The 13,447-nt window shown below is 46.1% G+C and overlaps 1 protein-coding gene across 1 annotated transcript in view; it reads left to right on the top strand.

Annotated features, from left to right (window-relative positions):
- Window positions 1–13,447, top strand: part of LOC149359441 (uncharacterized) — a 151,088-nt gene that overhangs the window by 53,863 nt on the left and 83,778 nt on the right. The gene's annotated exons all lie outside the window — the stretch shown is intronic.

Here is a 13,447-nt window from a genome sequence, read left to right as displayed (position 1 = left end):
CGCTGCCAGGGAGTCCACAGAACGCCATCGCCAATTCGGCTGTACGCCTTGCTGGACGGTAAATTTATTTTTTGAGGAAAGGAAATGTATCACTCTCGCATATCTGGGTGGACACCTGCACCTCGCCGTAAGGGAAAGGGGGAAGATGGGAGTGAACGAAGACGCCGTATTAGCTAGACGCGCCTTTGTTCATTCCAAACCATTCAGCTGGCATTACGGAGTGGCTAGCGTGCTCGTATCGCACTCCGGAGACCCTGGTTCGATTCCCCAACTCGACCAATTTCGTTCTTGGTTTTATTGATTTATGCGGTCTAACTAGAAAGGTTAATTAGGCCAATTCATATTTATATTATTGTATTTCTATCCATCGTGTTCTGTCATTCACCTGTCAATTGTTGGAACTGTCTAGGATGTTCGACACAACGTATATGAAACGAGCAACGTCGAACTGAGTGGGGAAGTGCGTGGTGGTAGAGCGAACGCGGCTTCGTACTTGCCTGTTTTTTTCAGCAGCGTCGTCTTCCGCGGTCGCTGTTGTCGCTGCGGCGCGCGTCTTTCTTTTCTTTTCCTCTTTCTTCTGGCCTCTTCATTCTCCTCTATATTATTTAGGCTAATTGATTAATTAAGCAATTAACTAAACTCAGTCCAACTTAGTTGGAGCATCACTATACGAGCCCTTTGATTGGTTGCATGGTTGCTAGCCAAAGTACAATTGGCCCCATTTGAAATTCGCGCACTGTGACGTCACGAGCATTTCGACCAATTGAAAAGCGTGACATTTTCTGTCGACAACTCCTGCTTACAACGATGAGGCATTAAAGGCTTCCGCCTTAAAATATTTTTTATTCATGCTCTACGACAGGCGAAATATATAGATAGTTTACTGGTTCTCAGCACTCTTTCATCGGTTTATTGTCCAAAAAGGTACGAAAATAAATATACACGGCAGTCGCTCGTAGCACTGTCAAACCTAACAGTCGTGAAGTCTCTCCAGTTTTATAGCATTCGCTCAGTTTACGTTCATTATCCAAAACACGGTCTACATGAACGTATGCAAAATATTTCACAGTTATGATTCACTGAGCATATGATTAACTGATTAACTGCCTATATGGTTAGCATGGTTACTAAGTGGTTATTATGCCTTTTTCTTTTCTGAGAACTCCCGCAAGTCCTAAAATGCATAAAATGTTTCTTTCTCAGAGGTAAAATTCTAGCTGCTTCTTTTCCAACATATCCAGGTAATTTTCTGAACAAGTTGGCGCAAAAAACGGACCAGGGACCGAAACAAAGGACACATAAGATATTCACGAGTTAAACCGCAGAGAAAGTTTCTTTCGATTAAATATTGAGCTAGTGCACACAATGATAAGCCACATTAAAGCCCAAATTCGCGCAGCAAAGAGGGGAAGCCTGAAAAAATGGCCTTAACAGAGCTCTCCGCTGTTTCGATGTTTAGATTAAGGGGAATACAGTGGTGCGCCCTAATCACTTTACGAATTCTAGAACTAGGTTATATAGGAATACGGCCAGAAATTTAATTTTTGAGTGCAATTTTCTCTCAGCATGCGTACTCCAAGAGTGGGAGAATGGAAAAATATTCCTTCGTAATTTATTTTCTTTGATCTGTTGTTCCGCGTTTTACTACACAGTTGAGCTAGTTCCGACGAAAAAAAGAAAAGCAGAAAGGCAACTGCTACGTGCAGCAGAATAACTGGGTGCAGCATATTAATTTTTTCCTGACATCGTGATAGCACGCATAAACTAATTAACAATGTGAACTTTTCCTCCCCTGTAGGGAGCTTTGTAAGTCACTGTTAAGACTTGTAGATCTGCTCTTGAAAGCCGTATGCAACCCGTTTTAAATGTTGAATATAACTGCCGACGGCATTCGAATGGACGCAGCTCATTCTAATTATTTTAAGCTAGTCAAGCAGACGCAGGCTTGGTCGACGCTGTAGTCTCTCCTCGCTTTTACTCTCTGTTGTTGAAATGCGCAGGGCCAAAGTCAGCACATTCAAAGCGATAAAGAAATGCAGACTGGAGTTTTTGTAATACAATTTTACGAACGAGCATAAAGTTTGAAATAGAAATCTTTAGGAATGGCTTTCTGCCTATGTTATGGAGCGTCACAGGTAAGTACGGCGCGTGGTTGAAGCTCAACAGCCATAACAACGGCACAATAAATCGGCACTATTTAAGACACAAAAAAATAAAATTGGTTGGTTTACGGGGTTTAACGTCCCAAAGCGACTAAGGCTATGAGAGACGCCGTAGTGGAGGGCTCCGGAAATTTCGACCACCTGGGGTTCTTTAACGTGCACTGACATCGCACAGTACACGGGCCTCTAGAATTTCTCCTTCAAAGAAATTCTAGCCGCCGCGGCCGCGATCGAACCCGCGTCTTTCGGGTCAGCAGCCAAGCACCATAACCACTGGGCCACCGCGGCGGCCAAAAAAATAAAATTAGATTTTTGCGACCGGCACAGCTGGTAGAATGGTTTGGTTTATGGGGTTTAACGTCCCAAAGCGACTAAGGCTATGAGAGACGTCGCAGTGGAGGGCTCCGGAAATTTCGACCATCTGGGGTTCTTTAACGTGCACTGACATCGCACAGTACACGGGCCTCAAGAATTTCTCCTCCAAAGAAATTCTAGCCGCCGCGGCCGGAATCGAACCCGCGTCTTTTGGGTCAGCAGCCGAGCACCATAGCCACTGAGCCACCGCGGCGGCAGCTGGTCGAATAAAATTTCTAATATGGGCTAGACAATTAACCATTCATTTGATAGCAAGATGATCAGGCTTAGGGCCAAATCTTAGAACGCTCTATAACTCAGTAGAGACGGCTTAGTGCCGCTCGCCTTCCATCGGACACTTTTTAAACAAACAGCGTAGTAGTTGCCTAAAAAAAAATGGCCTGGCTTAGCTTATGGTTAAGCCTAGGATGCGATGCATACCGCCGGCGGAGGCTGCGCGTCTGCAAGCGAGCGCACGAGTTGAGCCCCAGCTTTCACAGCTGTTGTGACATTCAGCGCCCCTAGCGGAAGGAGCGGGAGTTAGGCCGCCGGTGGAGGCTGCTCGTCCGCAAGCGAGCGCACGAGTTGAGCCCCAGCTTTCACAGCTGTTGTGACGTCATATCACGTGGTGCGCCGATGTAGGTCAAGTGGTAGCTACGCGGCCGCGCGCGGCGCAGCAAGAAAGAGCTCGGTTGTGCGGCTAGTATGCTTCGCATAAAAGGATGCTGCGAGAGAGGCCCCACTAAGAGGCCCCTGGTGAGGCCTCCCTTGGAGCGTCCTTTGCTTGAGATAGCCACCACGCTACCCTCATTATTTGCCACTTCACTCCTTGACCTGAACGCATGCTTCACTGCCCAACCACTCTCTCTGCGCTTGCGCAGTACGGCTACTCCTGTGGCAGCAGCGGCGCTTAGTTAAACATGGCGGCTTCGTCGATGCACGACTTTGTATGTGCATCCTGCACGTTCGATTGCTTCATTAGATTTCTTTTGTGTACAGCTGTGTTTGCGTATGGAGGGCGTACGCGTACCAGACTCGGAAAGTAATGTCGGAATTTTCACTGGTGCAGCTTCACCGTAAACAGTTTGCCATTTTCCGGCCAACTATGTTTTCCTACCAAGCCATTTAGAGCATTGAAACAATACGCACAAATTAGAAAAGGAGAACAGAAGGCTCACGTACCTCCAAATAAATGCAAGGTTATATATGCCTGATAGTTCCTTTCTTATATACAAACACATATTTCTATACTTAGACTCATATTCTCGACACGAGATGCGTAAAAGCTGCTCCTCATCGTTCTGAGCACCTCCTTAGCCAGGAATCGGGTATGGACTGTTATAATATTTTGTGGCTCTCTCCAATGCTTCCTCTTGTTGCGAAAAACGGAAGGCTCCTAGCTTGAGGGAGGGGACCTGCATAAGAAAATGTGACCAAAATTTCGCTAAAATTAGGGTGGACTAAACAAAAATCACGGAGTTTTTTCGTTTCTTCGTATTGTCTACTAGGCAACATGAAACGCATATCTTTCTATCCTATTTGGTTCCCTATTTCCATCTTCACGATAGCTTATCATGTAGCGGCTTACACTTAGGAACCCTCAAGTAAATTCTCATATTTCGCAAGGAAATTAGGGATTCATAGATAGTTCGTTTTTTTTTCGTCAAAATATATAGGAAGTATAACGGCTGCTCTGTGCTCTTAACATGTACAGCTGTGCAAGTACCCATAAGGTGCATCAAAGCACACAAAGGTTTGGTTTGGTTTATGGGGTTGAACGTCCCGAAGCGACTGAGGCTATGAGAGACGCTGTAGAGAAGGACTCCGGAAATTTTAACAACCTGGGGTTCTTTAATGTGCACTGACATCGCGCAGTACACGGGCCTCTAGAATTTTGCCTCCATCGAAATTTGACCGCCGCGACCAGGATCGAACGCGCCTCTATCGAGTCAGCTGCCGAGCTCCATAACCACAGAGACACCGCGGAGGCAGGACGGATAGACAGTGAATGAGTGGCTGTACTAAATATCAAGAAAGCGAGTGAGCGTTCAACGAAGAGAGGGAGTTCGTGGGAGGAAATGAGTGTGCTGCTAATGTTTGCACTAACCTCCAGCGCACACAATTAATTCGTATGCTTTTGTTTTTTGTTAGTGCCACTTATCGTACTTCGGTCCGTCTGTCTGTTAACCCATAACTGCCGCTCGAATATCGGCCTAGCACTGTACTGACAGCACCACAACGCAGAAGTACGCCGCAGAAGCACAGCTCTGGAAGAAGCACAACTGCCGAGAAGCGCGTGAATTATTTCTTGCTGTTAGCATTTCATGTAGCCTCACCCCGAACAAAGAGGAAACAGCCTGCAAAAATCAACACAGAAAGTGTAAGCCACTCCAAAAGAGCCGTACTGCCCTGGCGGCTTCCACACCCTGACGCTGCTCCAAAAAGACAAAAAACGCAATCCCCAGGGAGAGGCGACGTGTGCCCTTGATGGTGTTGTGTTGCTGAGAGAATGCTTTCAGCTTGCTTTGCTGGGGCGTGAAATTGCCTCTTAATTGTAGCGTTCTCCCACGGGAAGCTTCATGGTTGCGCCAAGCACCACCATGCCTGCACCTCCTCTCCTTTTCTGCCTGTACTGCCTTGCTCTGCAAACCTCGGGGGCCTTGTTTTCTCGGAAGATTCCACCTTGTCTGGAACAGCTGTAAAATGGGTAGGAAGACAAGGAATGGATTGCGGCTTGGGGAGCAGGGCTCGTAACAGTGAACGTTCACGCAGCGAGTGGGAAAGGTAGTCAACAGCAAATTATTCGCTCATTTTGTCCGAGGGTGTCGGGCGATATGAAACAAACAATCTTAAAACAAACACAGCAGGTTTTAACGATAGATGTTTGACCTGCTGCACAAAATAAATGGTGCAGCTTCGAGCTTCTAACGTAGCTTCACTGAAATGTTCTTCTAAAAGGGAGACGAAGCAGTTTATTTCGTCCTACCACTTTCGCAGATGAGGCGAGTTCATTACAAAAAAAGTAGGGTTTAATCTATCTCATAAGTCATTTCTTTTTATCAACGTCAAAACCCACAGTCCTGCCTGCCAAAGCCAAACAAGACCATTAAGAGCTCAACCGTACAGGGCCTTGTTTGGCTAAAAGCGCGCCGCTGGCAAGCAGTCACAGTAGAATAAACAGCTGAACGTTATTTACCGTCTAGGGTAGAGAATACAGAGATGCTGGTTTGATGCCAGGATTAGGCTTAAAGTTGTACGCCTAACGCATGTCAACTGCGGCCTAATCTCCAAGGAATACTCTGAGCACCCTGCCTACCGCAGTTAAGAGATACAACCACAATCGACGATTTAAGCAAAAAGTTGTGCATATTTCGAGTCACAGAAGGCGCCACCTTCCCAGCTAGCTAGCTTCGCCCTTTGCCAAGCTGGCCTAATTAGCCCCCACGCGTACCGGAGATTAGCAAAGCTTTCGGGAGACGGCGCCGAGGAGAATGCAAAGGAAGCCAAAGCATAAATAAAGAAGAACTGAGTCTTGGCAAAGACTGACAGGAAGAACTAATCTCGACTTTTCGCTCGGTTTCCTCGCGAACCTGCAGCACAAGTTATACGCTCCGTTTGCTCTCTTAGGTTCCCCGCCGCTGCCGAGCTTCTTTTAGGCAGGAAACGCCGTCGCTCTAATTACAAACCGGTATACATATTGAACCTGGGCCTTATATTCATGCAGAAGCATTTTTTTTTGTCCATGTGCGTGCGAGCTGTTCCTAGTGAGCTGTCAAGATTCGTGACGCGCAAAATTATGCCAGCTATAGTAGAAATAGAAAAATAAACGAGTTCTCGCGTAAAAGAAGAAAGCAAAATCTAGCTAACTTCCTGATAACTGAAATCGGATCTGTTCTGCCTCTTCGATAAGAGCAGTGTTGTTGAAGGCACTGCATTCGTGCAGTTTAATAGCTCGGCGTGTTTTTTCTGGACACACTTCACCGAACGACTTATTAAAATATTTAAATTCCTTTTATAAATATCAACATATTATGATATTTAAATATTCAGAACACTTTATATAATTACTCGGTGCTGTCGCAACCTAAATTTCTATTCACGCTCCTTCCAACTATAATAACACCTCATTTTTATTGCCCGATCGCTCTACTCTGTCGACACGCACACGTGGAGAAGCAACCAGGTGCCTGCGTTCTGCTCATTCAGCTTTCTTCCTAAACAGGCCCAGCTGCAATGCTTACTCGAAAATGGCATGTTTATTACTTCTCCTGAGCACTGCCTTTTTTAAGCAAAAGCACCTGCGGATATTTTTTTCGCGTTTCTCAGTGTATTCACCTGCATATGGCATTGCTTTCCAAGTAAAAAGCGCCAAACTTCCCTCCATCGATCGCTATGTCAGAAGGTAATCTACGTCAGAAGAAGGTAAAGGTCGGTCACGGAGACATTTCTGCATGGAAATAGACCTCCTCCTGTTTGTAAACAATGTGACGTCAGTGGAGCATGTGGGCAAGGGCTTGGTTGGCAAAACAGGCTTAGTTGGCAAAAGCGGCCGCCGCTGCCTGCGGAGCGGCGCGAACTCTTCGACGAAGTGCACTTTCTGCCCGCAATTGCTCCTCAACTATACTTATATAGGCCCAAGTACGCGGCACTTCAGTGCCCGGACCGCTTAGCGACTGGTAACTGGAGAAATACTTTTAAGTTTCTTGAAAAACGTCCATCATCATCAGCCTAACTACGCCCAGTAAAGGGCAAATGCCTCTCCCATATCTCTCCAACAAACCATGCTCTGCACCAGCTTTGACTACCTTATGCAGGCATACTTCTTTTAATCTCAAGCGCCTACCTAACTTTTTTCCTGCCCCTGCTATGCTTCTCTTACCTTGGAATCCAGTCTGTTCTATCTTGCCTTCGCATAACATGCCCTGCCCAAGCCCATTTCATTCTCCTGATTTCGACTAGAATCTCATCACTTGTGTTTGATCCCTGACCTAATCTAGCCTCTTAACGTTGAACCTATCACTTTTCTTTTCATAACTTGCGGCGCTCTCCTTAATTTCATTTGAACCCTCCTCGTTAGCCTCCATGTTTCTGCCGCATAGGTGTGTACGGGGCAGATAGAGCAGTTGTAGACTTTTCTCTTGAGGGTTATTGGTAAACTGCCATTCATGATCTGGCAAAACCTGCCGAATGTGCTCCAACCTATTCATATTCTTCTAGTTATTTCACTCTCGTGATCCGGAAGTGCGGTTGCTACCTGCCCTAATTAAACATATTCCTTAACCACTTGCAGCATGTCGCTACCAATTGTAAACTTATGTTTCCTTCTGAGACTGTGGAACATTACTTTGTTTTTCGGCATAATAAATTTTAGGCCCACATTACAACTTTGCCTGTCTAATAGACCATCTATATATGCTGTATATAGGGGTATATATGCTGTATATATGCTGTATTTCTCTATCACCTGATACACACTGAGAATAACTTCTATTCACGAGTTCCTTTTAGGAAAGCCTGCCTGATCATTTGTTTCATTAAGTCTAAGGTTCTCCTGACTCTTAGCGATTGCCTTAGTAATAAATATAAGATATAGTGAAGGTACATGAAACAGGGAATTTTCCTTTGTAATCCCTCAATATCACTTACCTAGCATATTTTACGTCAGCCCCGGTCGCATCACGAATGCCGAAAGCACCTGTGATATTGTTGTTGCTGTCACTTTGACGTCGGAGTGATGTGCAACATTTCGTACTTTATAATTTGGTGCTAAATAGGTCATACATATACCATTATCTGCAGGCAATGGCGAAGACAGTACACGCCAGGGCGAACGAGTCCAGCTACCTCATTTAAATCAGACTGAACTTCACTCGAACGCCATTCACCTCAGATCTATTGTACCACGCTAATCGCAGATGAACTTTGCGCTATTACATCGATACTATTTCCGCCTGTCATTAGGAATGGAAATTTCCTCGCACTTTCCTTCCTTAATGGCTACGTGGAGAGAAACAAGCTAGCAGTGTTTCCGCTCGAGGAAAAAAATCCTTCTGCGCATGCCCGTTGCCATCCTAACTTGGCGAACAACCCCGGTCGTGCCACTTGCGCGAAGTTCGACCGTCACGGCACGCGCTCTCGAGGGCAACTTAAAGGGAAACTGCATAGGTTTTAGAAATCAACCAGCTTAAACGGGTCGAATGTGTGAAACTTGCGGATAAAGCATGCAAAGTCTTTTTGGGCTAGCGTTTGAAATAGTGACGTAATCGCCGATTAAAATCGCGACACCATTCAAGCTTCTCCACAGTGCAGAACGCCAAGTGGGGGGCCCATGATGACGTCATCGAAGGTATCGGTACATTTTCAACGCACAAACGCCTGCTTTGAAGGAAAGAAACCAACGCCACCGAAGGCAAATCCCTCCGTGCGTTGTTTTACAGTGTCCAACGAGGCAAAGCAGGGTGTGGCTCACGACAGCGATAATTTGAAATCATACCTTCCATGACGTCACATTGAACTTCCCCACACTCCGACGGGGCATTGAGGAGAAGCGCAAAATTCAGTCGTCGATTACGCAACCATTTTGAATGCTAGTGCAAGAACATTTGGGATGCTTTGCCTACAGCCTACATAGACTTGAATACTTGAATATCGCGAAATTCTCAAAAAGTGGTGCAGTTGCCCTTTAAGTAGGGCGCCGAGGAACGTTTTTAAAACCAGTTAGCAGTCTCGGTGAATCACTGACGATTTCAGAAAATGGTCGGCCGCTAGCGAGAGCTGATGATGGGGCCCTTGTTCCGGCTGCTGCTGAGGCAACAGCCCCCAACTTGGCTTCTCCGTGGTGTCGCAACCCGCTGCCGTGCACCGTACGAACGCCGTGATTTATGAAGCAGTCGCGGAAAGCGCGCAGGCCGGATCCGGCGAGCAAAGAAAACGTCGAATGCATCGCGCTTGAGCCATTAAGGAGCTTTAAATCACAAAGCCACGCTCACTGCTATTGTTTAGGACTTCTTTATCTATGCTATTTTGTAACTTAAGTCGCTCTTATCACGACTTTCATTGCACGTAGAACTGCACGCTTCGCATCATTAACGTTCGCATATATTGCCTTCTACTTTTTCTACGATTTGAACTCCATCGCTTGTACTGTGTATTCTCTACAATAGCAAGCGCAGAAACGGAAAGAAGCATCTTGTCACTATTATCGATCCGAAGGCCCACAATGAGAGCTGTATTTTTAGCGATGTGTGTGTACAAGGTCATTTCCTTATCCCTACCTTCTTCCTTTCAATTTTTTGCTGTCATCGAGGAGGCGATGAACTCTGTAGGAAGCCGTAACGTTTCCACGGAAACACAGCTGCAGACTTTCTGTTCTAGATAGTGTTCCTGTGTCGTCAAAAAGAGCAATTTTTATTCAAAGGCAATTTTATTCCCACACCTTAGACACTGTGCTTAGTTGTTTTTTGGAAACAAAAATATACCAGCCAGGTGAAGGCCTGAAATCCTCATGGGTATATCACTTTTAGCTTCAATTCTCGAAAAGCTCAGTTGAACACCCTACCGGAATGGCAGTGAATTCGACACTGAAACTGAATCGAATTTCCATGCAAAAGACGGCCACTCACGATAGAAATTCCTAGAGTTAGATTGGAATCCGCCAGCTTGCTCGACTATTGCTTTAAACTGCTCGACTACCGCAGAGTTACGAACGAGTGTATTAGTGTTCAGAGGGCCAAATTATTGCGTTACAGAGACCGCTTCACTTGGCGGAAAGTAGATGTCCCAAATTTAACGCTTGGCGGCGCATTAAGCGCTCTATAGTGAGTGAAAGCGCGGGTGCCAACGCGTACCGCACTGAAAAAAGTGGGGAGGGAATGAGCATTATCATCATCAGTAGGCCCACTCCATGTGCGGTACGATCGTCTTTCGCGTCCACTGATCGACGGCAGTGGTGTGCACCGGTCAAAGGGACTTAATAAATCGGGAGCCATCAAGTAGCCTGAACGCAACTCTGGTTTAACACCGGAGCGGTGAAGCTCTCGAGTGTCCATCAACGTCTACTTTATACCATAGCACGCGAACAATAAAAGGCAGCCGAACACACCACTATCTCCAAGGAACTAAAGCGGGCGAACGCCTCATTAAAACGTTAATATCGTGGACGAGACCAAAGCTAAGAGTGTGGCTTACAGCACCTGCGCACAAAGCAGTTACGTACTAAGCTACTCCTGCAGAGTATTATATGCTGGCGTCTACCTCGACGAATTTGGAAAATATCTCGAAAAATCTCCTGGCATCATCCTGGCCAATAGCAATCCTAGCCGTCTTGGTATGCACTACGGTAATGACGCCGTATATCAACAGATGGATACCGCGAAACGCATTTGAAAAATACGCGACCGTTCTGCGTATTTGCTGTGAAGCATCGCCTGCACCACCCACGTTTTCTTATCTGGTCGGAGTTGACTGCAGACCTTGCCCATTCCTTGCAAACAACTCGGCCCGCAAGAGCTTCCAGAGCAGGTCCCATTAACACGGCTCGTGAAATCCGTGCGTTGCACTCAGGAATGAATTTACGTCGTTAAAGAAGCACTGAAGAGGAATGTGAATTCATATTTTTACGGCTGGAACTCGATCTACCCGTTCGGAGCGTTCTTGAAAACTTCGAATTATTGCCCTGTGCAGCCGATTTCCCTAATTTAATTCACATGAAGGTCGGGCTCCCGCTTCTTTTTTTAATTCCGCGCAAACGGCGGGAGAAGTCGACCAAACTTTCACCCAGTCCCGTGGCGGCTTGCCGCTCTGCCATCGGCGGAGTGATACGTAGTGATCGGCGAAAGCAAAAAGTCCACGCATAGTTTTATTTCCGTGGGCCTAATTTGCCGCTGTGTGGTCTCTGACTAGACCTATTTATTCACGCAAACCTAAAAGAAACAAATTAAAAGCGAAAGCAAAGTCGCCACGCGTCTGCCTCAAAGGCACTGCATGCGTTGGTCGACTCCTCCCACCGTATGCGGGGAATTAAAAAAAAAAGGCTGGAGCCGGACGTTAATCCGATTTAATTAGAGAAATCGGCCGCACACGGCAATAAATCCAAGTTTCTAAGAATGCTGGGAACGTGTAGATCGAATTTCCGCGGTAAAAAAGACAAGTTCAAATTCCTCTTCAGTGCACCTTTAACAAGACATATGCGGCATAACAGCTTGGCTGCCGCGGCGATGGCAGGGAGGCAGGGCGCCCGTCTCGTATCCGACAAATGCTGAGTTAGAATCTAGGTATAAACCTGTTTCCTGATGCGTACAAGCTTCCTCCATGCTCTCTTGCAGACGATGATGATGATGATGATGTCCTCGGGCTGAATGGCACATACCCACGGCGGGGGATTGGCCAGGGTGCGTTACAAGGCGGACAAATTTTTTTCAGTTTCTTCGTCTTCGGTTTAATAGGCGAGAATAGGAGTTTTGGGAATGAATAAATAAAGTTTATCTAACAACTACTGTGCGGACTTGTCACTTCATGCGCATAATCTACCTGAATACCTCAAATACCTGAACTCCTCAAGGCCTCGAAACGTCCTGTAGACAGGTAACATAGCGTTTAGTATGCTTGGACAATTTGTTCTCACTGAGATGAGTGGCGAGCCATTAGCTCGAACTTTATGAACAGAGTTTTCTTTCTTTTTTTTGTTTTCTGCGAGAGCAGCTAATTATAGCCCACCACAGTCGTCATGTAAATACAACCCAATTTCGATGCCCTTCTTTCTTTGGCTTGGCTTTCTTTGACTTAGCGCACAAGCGGGTCGGCGCAAAGCCAATGCATACAAAACTAAACAGCCAAACCAAGAGCTACAGAAGAGGAGAAAAAAGAAGAACAAGAGAGATGCATGAAGAAGACAGAGAGTGGAACGATGAAATGAAGGGAAACCGTCGATGATAAAAGGAACGAAAGAAGACGGGTAGAGGGTAAGAGGAGGGCGGTGTCTTTAGTCCGGGACTCTCTTGGCGTAAGCCTCAGCCCGCGCTCGTTCGATAAGCTGACGTTAATGTCCTTCCAATCTAGACAGGGCGCCTCCCACTGCTTCCGCGTTGGCCGAGTTATAATATCAATCAAGTGGTTTTTTTTTTTTTGGTAGGCCATACCATATGGTAAAGTTCTACCTTCTCCATCAAAATCTGCATTTCGATTCGATGTACTCCGGGGTTATGGCATGTAATACATAAGGGCCGTGGAATTTCTCAGTCTCTAGTCTACGGAGGTAAATCTCCTCGTGTTTTTTCAGGTTCTTGGCCGCTGAGGAATATGCCTGCCGTTCCGATCTGAAGGGTTGTAATATCTCGCTGTATGTTGTGAGTGGATCGAACGGGCCCGAATCCGAGGTACATCTGTTGGAGACCCAGAGGAAAAAAGCTCTGGCTAAGTTGTGCGCCGACTCTTCCCATCTATACGCGAGTGACCAGGTATCCACATCGACTCTTTGACGTAAGCGTAGACTTGTGTGTTTTGAAGGATCAAGGACGCACGTGGGGCAATCCTACCCTTAACGAAGTTTTGATATGCTATTTTAGAGTCTGTGAATATGTATTACGAGACTGGATGCGCGTAACTGTTTCTTCTGCTTATGTGCTGTGGTGTCATGGCTAACTGCTGTAAGTCCATCGGCCGTCCGCAAGGAAGAAAACGGTTTGATAAGTCGGCTCTACTGGAGTGTTGTAACTAGGCCGTACACTAGTTCAGCCCTATATTATTTCTTTGTTCGACACAGGCTAAAAAGAAGCGTTTTTGTTTTGGATATGAAATTTCCTCATCTCCCTGGGCGTTAATTTCCTTTTCTCGGTTTCCGAAGTGTTGCTCTGATTGGTAGTTGAAGTTTGAGTTTTGAAGTTTATTTTTAGTTGTCCTAGATACAGCCGGGATAGATAATACCAGCCTTTTCA

This window comes from Amblyomma mixtum, chromosome 2 (genome assembly GCF_055824585.1).
Source record: "Amblyomma mixtum isolate Tamu chromosome 2, ASM5582458v1, whole genome shotgun sequence".
NCBI classification, from domain to species: Eukaryota; Metazoa; Arthropoda; class Arachnida; order Ixodida; family Ixodidae; genus Amblyomma; species Amblyomma mixtum.
Note: the sequence above shows the minus strand (reverse complement) of the source record. Positions and strands in the feature narration are given on the sequence as shown.